This window comes from Oncorhynchus tshawytscha, linkage group LG10 (genome assembly GCF_018296145.1).
Source record: "Oncorhynchus tshawytscha isolate Ot180627B linkage group LG10, Otsh_v2.0, whole genome shotgun sequence".
NCBI lineage: Eukaryota > Metazoa > Chordata > Actinopteri > Salmoniformes > Salmonidae > Oncorhynchus > Oncorhynchus tshawytscha.
In genome coordinates, this window is record NC_056438.1 from 30,102,036 (window position 1) to 30,114,975 (window position 12,940).

The 12,940-nt window shown below is 42.7% G+C and overlaps 1 protein-coding gene across 12 annotated transcripts in view; it reads right to left on the reverse strand.

Moving 5' to 3' along the window:
* LOC112260091 (calcium/calmodulin-dependent protein kinase type II delta chain) overlaps positions 1-12,940 on the reverse strand; it is a 113,757-nt gene that overhangs the window by 99,161 nt on the left and 1,656 nt on the right. The gene's annotated exons all lie outside the window — the stretch shown is intronic.

Here is a 12,940-nt window from a genome sequence, read left to right on the forward strand (position 1 = left end):
ATATTTTTAGCCTGCCTGCCTGCCTGAAACACAGGGGGGGGGCAGGGATGCGCACAGACACACAGGAAATGTTCTCCTGACACCATACCAAATGTTGTAGCTTTTCTTTTGTTCCTCTGTTCTAGAAATGCTCTGGGAATGTACTAGCTCAGCATAATATCCAGGGTGTCCTAGCAGATATACTGATTAGGTGATGTAACACAGTGGACTTCAGACACACACACTCTCTTGAATGGAATATGAGGGTTAAAACGGACAGAGGGCTTTGCTTTTACACAAATCCATTCAGATTTACAAAGAATGAATAAACAAAAATAACCTGGAGATAAAACACCACAACTCCATCTGCTCTTCCACTGGTGACACGAACACCGTTTATGACTCAACACCCCCCCTGGCCGTGAAAGAAAAGAGACAGAGATATACAGCCATGGAACAGAGTGAAGGGAAAAAAAATCCCTCACACCTTTGGGGAACCTCACAGCTTGTGCCACATTTCACCATAGCAGAAATGAAGTCCATTTACTAACTGAAAGTGGTGTGAAATATAAAGCTGAGAAAGGCAGTCAAATCAGTCATGGTAAAGTTAGGGCTCTGAGGAGGATAGGTCTGTCTTTGGGGTGATCGAATCATCTGTATTCATGCTGGTGTGAAGAGGGTATTCCCAGACACCAAGGTCTGCCATATTTGAAGGATGAGCCAAGGCACAGGCCAGTGTGATTTTGATTTATGGTGGGCGCTGTGTGTGCGCGCATTAGCATTGATGAAAAATTTAATTTGGCCCTTCCTGCGATTAGAGCATACAAACGCATTGAATAACAGATAGTCCCCAAAAAACATAAAAAGAAAGTTTGTCCTGAAGTGGCAGTCCTATAAATCAGAGATAAGATCCGGATACCATTTTTTGTATTCTTATTCTATTTAACCCCTTACTTTTGGCACTAAACTGGCTCCATATATACACATTAGTTCCATTAATTTAAAAAAAATGGTGCATTGTGAGAGTCCTGTGAGGCACGTGGGCGTGCTCGTGAGTCATCTTTCCATAGAGGGGGTCATAACGGTTTGGACGCTACAAACGATTTTGTGAGAAGACTGATTTCCCGGGATGTCTCATGGTCTGACAAACACCACTCCAGCTCCGTCACCTTGCTGAAGTGCATCGTCGGCGGATGCGGTGGATTGAGACGCATTCAAAACAACAACAAAAATCTTGAGCTTTAACTAACAGATTTTTATGGGAATGTTTTTAATCATGCTAATTAGATGCTATGGGGCCACGGAAATAGACTTTAGGAGGTCTGGTTGGGTAATCAAGTCTACACTCCTCTCATTGGCAGAGAATGAGCCTGACAGAGCCTAGTAGGATAGGCACACGTCAAAACTGATTTTACTAATTAACACATATAGAAAAATATACCCTATCTGAGATGATGGCAACTGTCTGTGCTAAATCTGCTTCTAAATGACCCCAGGGTGATTTGAGTGGCCAGAGATTGCATGTTTGGAGATTGACACAAGTCTACAATATCATAAGGCCAATTTTACTGAAGGATGTATTTTAAACAAAGAATCAGTTTTATTTCTTGCCTAATTCCGTTTTGTTTTTCCAGGTTTCGGAATTTTCCCAGTTTCAGGTTCAATCCCCCCCAAAAAAAATTTAATAGAAAAACAAAATTGGATGTTTAGTCCACAAGGATGCTTGGGGAATTTTTTTTTTAAAACAATCGAAGAAATTTAGATTTTGGTGTAGTTACCCTTTAATTCAAGTTCACACCTAGCAAGAGGCTATGGTTTAGCAGTGTTTTTGTCGCGCACGTGATGATAGAGTTTCTAAACAAATACCCTGGATTGATGCAAATAATCATGATCCTTCTACCAGGTTAGGCTACTTTGTAGTTAACAATTAATTGAGAAGGTTTTTGGGAAAGCCTTTCCATCTACCAGAAGACTGTTTTCATTAGCATCATTGCTAACGGCTACAGATTTTTTTTTATTTCACCTTTATTTAAGCAGGTAGGCCAGTTGAGAACAAGTTCTCATTTACAACTGCGACCTGGCCAAGATAAAGAAAAGCAGTGTGACACAAACAGAGTGACACGTGGGATAAACAAATGTACAGTCAATAACACAACAGAAAAATATTTATACAGTGTGTGCAAATGTAGTAAGATTAGGGAGGGAAGGCAATAAATAGGCCATAGTGGCAAAATAATTACAATTTAGCAATTAAATACTGGAGTGATCGATGTGCAGAAGATGAATGTGCAAGTAGAGATACTGGTGCGCAAAGGAGCAAAAAATATAAACAATATGGGGATGAGGCAGTTGGGTGGGCTATTTACAGATGGGCTGTGTACAGGTGCAATGATAGCTAAGCTGCTCTGACAGCTGATGCTTAAAGTTAGAGAGGGAGATAAGTCTCCGGCATCAGTGATTTTTGCAATTAGTTCCAGTCATTGGCAGCAGAGAACTGGAAGTAAATGCGGCCACGTAGACAGACATTCTCGTTTCCTCTTAAAATTGCAGGAAATACGAATTAAATCACTGATGAATTCTGTTCATGTCTTATAATAAATGTGGGAAAATTAATAAATTCTCAATACATTTCATTGATTTCCTACCAAGTTCAATATTTGTTTTTATATTGTTGAATTGTGGTTTTAATGTCTGGATTCTGTGATTCCATCCACATTCTCTACATTGCAGATTTGAATAGGGCCCTACATCAGCTCCAGGCTAGTACTTGGACTAACTGAACAAAGAGGGAAAAACATACTTTCCCATGAATCTCATTGTGTCCATGGGAATGCCAAGATTATTCTCTCAGGAAAAATGTCTGTATCTTCCAGGAGCCAGAAGCAGCGTGGTCGTTGTGCACAATTGCCAGTGGCTTTTCCACAGCCCTGGGATGGCGGGGTTTCAGCTGATCTTTTCCTCTGTTACTGACTGTTGAGCTGCTGTTTTTCCACAAACAGAAAATATTAGCTGGCTTGATGTCTGACCACTGGCCGATATTTTCCAATGTAGGCCTGAACTGTCAACCAAACAAGCTTGCCGTTGTGGATGAGTAGCATTTGACCTACAAGTATGTCTTCGTTGCTAGCTTAGACATAACCAAGAGAAATTTAAGCAACAACTTTATAGAAAGACAGAGTTGGCACCAAAAACTGATACTTCCTCATCTTACCATGCAGAAAAAGGTACAAAAACATAAGCATGAAAAATATGAACCAATTTAGAGAAGGGGGAAAATCACCAAATGAGAGATATGAAGACAGTACAGAAAGCACTACTCCCGATGCACAATGCATTGACAGAGGCGTGTGAGGAAAGATAGGTTTGTCCACCTAACACCTCCACCCGGCCAGGCAAAAAGAGCGTGGGTCAGTAAGGAGGCACTCTTCCCTATGGAGTTTCACCATCGCACGAGCCTCTGAACGTACACGACCCACTTCGGGAATCCCCAGTGCAAGGACAAGTAACCTTGAATGTCAGCACTGTACTGCAAATAATTCCCTCAAACGTTAAAGCATTATCACTGTTGTTAAAGCAGTGGGCTGCCAATGGTGGATACGGAAAAGGGACAAACAATGAAATAAGCGTGGGTATATTACACATGCACATCGTGACAAAATGCCAACTGCACACAGGCACAAGAAAGCAGCTCACTAGTTACTAAACAGAAACGTATTTGATAACGGGGACAGGCTGACTTGATAACACATGAGCTAACTCAAGCAAAACAATGCAGGGCAGTGAACCAAGGCCAATCCACTGCGTGCGTACACGTTTCTCCCTGCTTTCAGTGGAGTCTAATAACACCACACCATGTAAGTTGCCCCTATGTGTCACACTACAGCAGTGTTTCCCCAACTCTGGTCCTTCAGTACCCACAACGGCACACCTTTCTGTTGCAGCCCGGGCCAACATACTGCATTTTAACTTGTCAAGGTCTTGATGATTCGTTGACAAGTGGAATCAGGTGTGCTTGTCTGGAGCCACAACCAAAATATGTACTGTTGGGGGTACTCGAGGACTGAATTTGCGAAACACTGCTCTACAGTAGTGACGGGGGGGGAAGGATAGAGTTATATACAAAAACATATACAGTGCCTTCGGAAAGTATTCAGACCCCTCGACTTTTTCCACATTTTGTTATGTTACAGCCTTACTCTAAAATGGATTTTTTTTTTTTTAAATAATCTCCAGCAATCTACACAATATACCCCATAATGACAGAGCAAAAACAGAAATGCCTTTATTTACATAAATATTCAGACCCGTTGCTATGAGAATCTAAATTGAGCTCAGGTGCATCCTGTTTCCATTGATCATCCTTGAGATGTCTCTACAACTTGATTGGAGTCCACCTGTGGTAAATTCTATCGATAGGACATGATTTGGAAAGGGACAGAGTTGCATGTCAGAGCAAAAACCAAGCCATGTAGTCAAAGGAATTGTCCTTAGAGCTCCGAGACAGGATTTCTGGAGCACTAAAGGTCTCCAAGATCACAGTGGCGTCCATCATTCTTAAATGGAAGAAGAAGATTGGAAACACCAAGACACTTCCTAGAGCTGGCCGCCCGGCCAAACTGAGCAATCAGGGGAGAAGGGTCTTGGTCAGGGAGGTAACCAAGAACCCGATGGTCACTCTGAAGGAGCTCCAGAGTTCCTCTGTTGAGATGGGATAACCTTCCAAAAGGGCAACCATCTCTGCAGCACTCCACCAATCAGGCCTTTATGGTAGAGTGGCCAGGCGGAAGCCACCCCTCAGTAAAAAGGCACATGACAGCCTGCTTGGAATTATCCAAAAGGCACCTAAAGACTCAAGATTCTCTAGTCTGAAAAAACCTAGTTTGAACTATTTGGACTAAATTCCAAGCGTCAAGTCTGGAGGAAACCTGGCACCATCCCTATAGTGAAGCACAGTGGTGGCAGCATCATGCTGTTGTTCAGCGGGAGTGATCAGGATCGAGGGAGAGATGAACGGAGCAAAGTACAGAGAGCTCCTCGATGAAAACTTGCTCCAGAGCACTCAGAACCTCAGACTGGGGGCGAAGGTTTACAACGATCCTAAGCACACAGTCAAGACAACGCAGGAGTGGCTTCGGGACAAGTCTCTGAATGTCCTTGAGTAGCACAGCCAGAGCCTCTCTGGAGAGTCCTGAAAATAGCTGTGCAGCAAAGCTCCCCAGCCAACCTGACAGAGCTTGAGAGGATCTGCAGAGAAGAATGGGAGAAACTTCAAGTACAGGTGTGCCAAGCTTGTAGTGTCATACCCAAAAAGACTCATGGCTGTAATCGCTGCCAAAATACTGAGTAAAGGATCTGAATACTAAGGTAAATGTTATATTTCAGTGTTTTATTTTTAATACTTCACAAAGGCACTGTATATACAGTACCAGTAAAAAGTTTGGACACACTCAGTCCAGGGTTCTTCTTTATTGTTACTATTTTCTATATTGTGGAATAATAGTGAAGACATCAAAACTATGAAATAAGACATATGGAATCATGTAGCAACCAAAACAAGTGTTTTTAAATAGAATTATTTTACAATTGAGATTCTTCAAAGTAGACACCCTTTGCCTTGATGACAGCTTTGCACACTCTTGGCATTCTCTAAAAATAAAGTAAAACCCTTGAATGAGTAGCTGTGTCCAAACTTTTGACTGGTACAGTATATACAGTTGAAGTCGGAAGTTTACATACACTTAGGTTGGAGTCATTAAAAGTCATTTTTCAACCACTCCACATATTTCTTGTTAACATACTATAGTTTTGGCAAGTCGGTTAGGACATCTACTTTGTGCATGACACAAGTCATTTTTCCAACAATTGTTTACAGATTTCACTTATAAGTCACTGAATCACAATTCCAGTGGGTCAGAAGTTTACATACACTAAGTTGACGGTGCCTTTAAACCTGTTTGGAAATTTCCAGAAAATGATGCCATAACTTTAGAAGCTTCTGATAGGCTAATTGACATAATTTGAGTCAATTGGAGGTGTACCTGTGGATGTATTTCAAGGCCTACCTTTAAACTCAGTGCCTCTTTGCTTGACATCATTGGAAAAAAATCAAAAGAAATCAGCCAAGACCTCATTAAAAAATGTATACCTTCACAAGTCTGGTTCATCCTTGGGAGAAATTTCCAAATGCCTGAAGGTACCACGTTCATCTGTATAAACAATAGTACGCAAGTATAAACACCATGGGACCACGTAGTCATCAAAAAGCTCAGGAAGGAGACGTGTTCTGTCTCCTAGAGATGAACATACTTTGTGCAAATCAATCCCAGAAAAAAATCAATCCCAGAACAACAGTAAAGGACCTTGTGAAGATGCTGGAGGAAACAGGTACAAAAGTATCTATATCCACAGTAAAACGAGTCCTATATCGACATAACCTGAAAGGCTGCTCAGCAAGGAAGAAGCCACTACTCCAAAACTGCCATAAAAAAGCCAGACTATGGTTTGCAACTGCACATGGGGACAAAGATCGTCCTTTTTGGAGAAATGTCCTCTGGTCTGATGAAACAAAAATAAAACTCTTTGGCCATAATGACCATCATTATGTTTGGAGGAAAAAGGGGGAGGCTTGCAAGCCGAAGAACACCATCCCAACTGTGAATCACGGGGTGGCAGCAACATGTTGTGGGGGTGCTTTGCTGCAGGAGGGACTGGTGCACTTCACAAAATAGATTGCATCATGAAGAATGAAAATTATGTGGATATATTGAAGCAACATCTCAAGACATCAGTCAGGAAGTTAAAGCTTGGTCGCAAATGGGTCTTCAAAAGGACAATGACCCCAAGCATACTTCCAAAGTTGTGGCAAAATGGCTTAAGGACAACAAAGTCAAGGTATTGAGTGACCATCAAAGATCTGACCTCAATCCCATAGAAATGTGTGGGCAGAACTGAAAAAGCGTGTGCAAGCAAGGAGGCCTACAAACCTGACTCAGTTACACCAGCTCTGTCAGGAGGAATGGGCCAAAATTCACCCAACTTATTGTGGGAAGCTTGTGGAAGGCTACGCGAAACATTTGACCCAAGTTAAACAATTTAAAGGCAATGCTACCAAATACTAATTGAGTGTATGTAAACTTCCTACCACTGGGAATGTGATGAAAGAAATAAAAGCTGAAATAAATCATTCTCTCTACTATTATTCTGACATTTCACATTCTTAAAATAAAGTGGTGATCCTAACTGACCTAAGACAGGGAATGTTTACAAGGATTAAATGTTTAAATGCATTTGGCTAAGGTGTATGTAAACTTCCGACTTCAATTGTATTTTGCTTCTGTAGGTAAAGTTAACTAGCACTAGTCGGCTGTACCTACGGCAAAACTCCAGTATTTTCCATCCTATAGTTTGCTCTCAATCTTTTTAAATAGTGAGACATGTTGTCATCACCATTTCCCTGACTGATCAAAACTGGTTCTCATGCGCTCTAGTCTCTCTGCAGCAAACATATACGGATTGTACAAAACCCCTCCTGCCCTCAGAATAGCTTTAATTTGCCAGGGCATGAACTCTACAAGGTGTTGAAAGCATTCCACAGGCCCAAGTTGACTCCAATGCTTCCCACAGTTGTGTCAAACCATCTGGATGTCCTTTGAGTGGTGGACCATTCTTGATACACGCAGAAAACTATTGAGTGTGAAAAACCCAGTAGCGTTGCAGTTCTTGACACAAACCGGTGCGCCTGGCACCTACTGTCATACCCCGTTCAAAGGCATCTTTTGTCTTGCTCTTTCACCCTTTGAATGGCACACATACACAATCCGTGTCCCAATTATCACAAGGCTTAAAAAAAAAAATATTTAACCCGTCTCCTCCCTTTCATCTACAAAGATTGAAGTGGATTTAACAAGTGACATCAATACAGGATCATAGCTTCTACCTGGATTCAACTGGTTATGGAAAGAGCGGGTGTTATTCATGTTTTGTACACTCAGTGCATAGTGAGCAATATGTTTGGAACATCGAATTGCAATACATATAGAATCGCAGGAATCACAATACATATCGTATCGACACCTAAGCATTATGATAATATCATATCGTCAGGTCCCTGGAACTTCCCAGCCCTACTCTACAGTACTGCCCATTATTAGTAGCCTACTCAATGCCATTAGGCAGGATAAGATTTCAAAATGCTGGTGCTAGATTTACAGCTTAGATACAGTGGCTTGTTTTATCACCACATAAACCTGTGAGGTATGATCCCCAGCCTGTTAAGTATGTTACTCCAGCCCTTGTGTCTGGCATAGACACAGAGCTGGGGTTTCCGTCTAAGGTGGCCGGCAGTTCAGAAATGGGGAGACACGATCTCTCCTGCTCTCAGGTAAGGGCAGCCACAGCTCAGTGGAGTCACTCAGTCAAGCCAATCCTAGCCTGGGATCAATCATGGGGGGGGGGAAAAAACTCAATAAACTTCTCCTCAACCCTCCCTGGGCCTCCCTCTATTCATCACCTCAGCAATCTAATCGTCGCCTTACTCTATGTAGCTAGCACAGACAAAGGGGATTGTGTCAGAAAAAGGCTACCGTTTCCTCATTCCAGCTCTGTTATTTCCTTCCTTATTGTTCTCCTGCGCTCATTTAATTAAATGTTCTGTTCTAGACATGTTGTCTAGCACTTGTCTGTGATCGAATTACATTCCTGTCTCTTAGTCCGATTCATCCCTCACTCCATCCCTTTCCTAGTCTCTAGCCCTCCGTCGCCCGAGCAGACTATTCTAAAGTGTATGTTGCAGCAAGGAAACCCCCGATTCCCCACGAGACATCGCATGTATGTCTTAGTGTGTCTGTCAGCAGCCCATTAAAGGCTTGTGGAGGGAAATCAGACAAGCATAATGGCATACAGACAGCGGGGAGCCACGACCCACAAACTCCCTCAGAGAAAAGGATGGAGAGAATAAAAGAGAAAAAAAACAGTCCAGAGAGCTCCTTCCTAGACAGGCGGTCCAATGTACGGCATACAGACAGCAGGAGACACGACCCACTCACCCACAAGCTCCCTCAGAGAGAAGGATGGAGAGAATAACAGAAAAAAAAACAGGCCAGAGAGCTGCTTCCTAGACAGGCGGTCCAATGTAAGGAGAAAAGGCTTGCTATATAGTAGCACCAGGAAATAGACACACAAAAGGTCATAAAGAATGCATGTCTATTTCTACCACGTGTAGTTTCGCTTCAAACACGGGTCCATTCCCATAGTGACTGGGGTTGTGACACAATAGGCTACACTGTGAATCGTGTACTGCTAATCAGAAATCAATTCAGGTTATTAACCGATGTTATGACTTGCATAATCACAAGCTACGGTATTTATGCCTCGCCACAAGGAGTACTAAGGGTATGAAAGTGAAACAGGAACTGTAAAGATAGACGTTGATAAGCCGCCACAAAAGACGCCTGACCACATCCAACTACTGTCATGTTCATGCAGTCATGTTCATACTGTTATGAATGTACACTGTACCCTCAAAAGATAAGGGAGAAAGAGCAAATTGGGGGACGTTGGTTTGCAGGTCAATTGGTTAAGCCCAAAAATGAAGAAGAGTCTTGAAGAATTCTCCTGTCATTGACTGAGGTCAGAGGGGGCATTGTAATTCTCACAGGCTGACAGAGCTTTGAGACAAGTGACCAACAAACTAGAACCACATACCGCATTCTTCTGGGCATGGCTAGAAGGGATACAGCTCATGTCAAACTCCTGCGAGAGTTTGAAACTTTTTCTGCCGAAGTTGGGACTTTGGAGTGTGTTCAGAATCATTCAATTTTGTGACATTTTTTCCCCCCACAATAATGTAGACGTTAAATGCTGTAGTTGGGCTCCCGAGGGGCGCAGCGATCTAACAGGCTGACTACACCGCTCGCGTCGCATGAGCGAGCGTGGCAAAATACATTTACAAATCTGTTATTCAATTATTGCGCCAACAAGCGTCTGCGTTGCCAAGGGCTAAAATAGAACTGCTAAGATCGCACTGCAAGTCCTGCCTCTCCCATCTCCTCATTGGTTTCTTAGAAGCAGGCACCCACGTGCCATCTCCTCATTGGCTATACCCACGTGGGTGACTGAAAGACGAACAAGGTCAGTGGCAGTAATGCACCTAATTTATGAAAAGTTGCCAATCGCAATATAAAGTTATAAAGTTAAGAGAAGAAAAAGCCCGGAAGGAGGCGAGATGACTAGAAACGATTCAGTTGACCGTTTTATGTGTGGATTAATTGTCGGAAGTAGAGGATCTTGTTATTTTACCTTAAATGCACAACTCAATGTTTATATCCCATGACAAATTATCTGGCAACAGCAGGCTAGCTAAATAGGATAAATTAGCTAGCAAGTGCAAGCTAAATTGCCATAAATGTTTAATGCTTTTCAGAGTTTGTTTTGATATTTTAACCTGCGTGTCGTGATCGCGTTTGGTGTAGTGGGGAACAAAATAAATTTATGCAATATGGCGCACACGCGCAGCCGGTTTGGGTTCCGTGTAAGGCACTGCATCTCAGTGCTTGAGGCGTCACTACAGACACCCTGGTTAGAATCCAGGCTGTATCACAACTGGCCGTGATTGGGAGTTCCATAGGGCGGTGCACAATTGGCCCAGAGTCTTCCGGGTTTGGTTGATGTAGGCTGTCATTGTAAAAAATAATTTGTTCTTAACTTGCCTAGTTAAATAAAGGTTCAATTAAAAAAACATTTGCGGTGGAAATAACTACAACAAATGTGCTTTAGCAGTCACCCTGATGGCTACACTATCGACTTCCATCGCCGTACTGTGGGACAGCAGCGCCCAGCAAGCGGGAGTACCAATAAGTCATTTCTCGTGTAAATTGCTATCGTCAGGGACAGCCCTCTCATTAGGCAAGATTAGGCCGCCACCTGTGGTGGCACTTGAATTTGGGGCGGCATTTTGACAATTGGCTGCCACACTCCGGCACACCTGATTGGCTACTACACCACCAGCTCATAGCGTTGCTGCAGTTCCATCCTCCACCCCACCCCACAGCTATGGTGATGTGTGTTTATATGGGATTATCCAATTGTGAAACATTAATAAAAATGTATCTGCCAAATAAATTGTATTTTTTTTGTGATATAGACCATTTGTGATCAGGAAGCAAATATTTTTTTAAACAATGAGAAAAGAGGCACAATCTCTAAACCAAATAAATTCACTGGTGAAATGTATCAGCGTGCAGCAAGCAAATGACAAGCCTACGAGGACAGGCAATTCTTTTCCCGAGAACAACAATCCCCCGTTCGTTGATTCTAGCAGCTAAGAGGGCAAACCGGGTGAGTCCGAACCATGCACTTCCAACGATGATGACAGCTCTCTGGCTGGACAAGAACAGGTGTTCGCACCAGGCCTCGCCACACCTCCAAACAATGCCGGCGAAGACCCTACAATCTTGGACCCAGACTTGTTGCTCCCCGTCCCCGACGACAGTGGTGGTGCTGCTGCTAAATCCGACTCCCAGACAAACAAACAAAAAGATCCCAAAATATATGAATGGATCTTTACGGGATATGTTAGTGCAGGCTGGGCCACATCAGGATAAGGAGGGGAATTGGCCTAAACACAGAATTACATGGATAATTGGAGTTTATTTCTTCATCTTCCAAAGAATAAGTGGTAAACCTACCTGTTTGACAGACAATTATCCTATCCATAGATGTCAGTAAAGCCAAATACTCCAATATTGTCGCATGCACTGATTAAATACCTTGGTGTCTGGGAAGGGCTTGACCTGTGTTTGACCTAAACCAGGGATCGAATTGAGTGAGGGTATCACATATCCCTGTTGCCCTTTTCTTTAACAAAGGATATATATTGTTTGCTTTATATTTTGAAATAAATACAGAAAACGTATCCAGATTATATCAAGCGTTCTATAACAATGCTTAACTCGGTGATGCCTTATGGTAGAAACAAGCTCTAAAATGGCCACGAAAGACGTGACTCTGATGCATATGGGGATATCGATTTCGCTAAACTGCAGCCTATAATATTCGAGATAAAAAATTAAAAATTAAAATAAAATGGCTATTCTGTCCCTAATAATTGATCTCATCTCTTTCTGAAAAGATAAGATGTTTGTTTAAACCCAGGCAGCTTTTAGGGAAACACTACTGTTGTTGGGTTATACAACGGACGAGTAGCCAGTAGTTGTAGCTTACAGTTTTCTGCATCAGTAGAGCCTCTGTCTAGGTGGAAAGGTAACGTTTGAAAGTGCCAAGCTTAGATTCATAAGAATGTCTAAGATGTAATTATTTTTGTCTCGCCTAGGGCGGCAGAACGTCCAGGGCCAGCCCTGGCTATCGTACTCCAGATAAATACGTTTTGGGAAGGAAAAAAGTGGACCATGTTAGCTACCGCCTGAGACCTAATGATACAGCTGCCCAGAGTGAAGAAACTCGCGTTGGCAAGCACCTGAATACAACACCGGTGCCATTCGCCATTCGCACCGGCTTGTTGTCATGCATGATGCATCCCGAGGGCAGTAATAGCTAGGCATGTCACTGTGACATCTAGATGGTGACTCGACTTGCTTTTATAATGTACGACTTGGACTTGACTCGAGACTTGACCCATTCTACTTGGGACTTGACTTGAGACTCCGACCTTGTGACTCAAATGAGTGCGACTTGGTCCCAGCTCTGGTATTTACTGAGAAATATGTGGCAACAATGGATCCTTCTCTGGAACTGCATACCACAAGGGCTTCCTAAACTCGGTCCTCGGGACCCCAAGGGGTGCACGTCTTGGTTTTCGCCCTAGCACTCCACAATTGATTCAAATAATCAACTAATCATCAAGCTTTGATAATTTGAATCAGTGTAAAAAAAAATTTTTTAAAGTGCATCCCTTGGTGTCCCGGGGACAGCGTTTTTGGGAAACGCTTGCATACCACGTATGTAC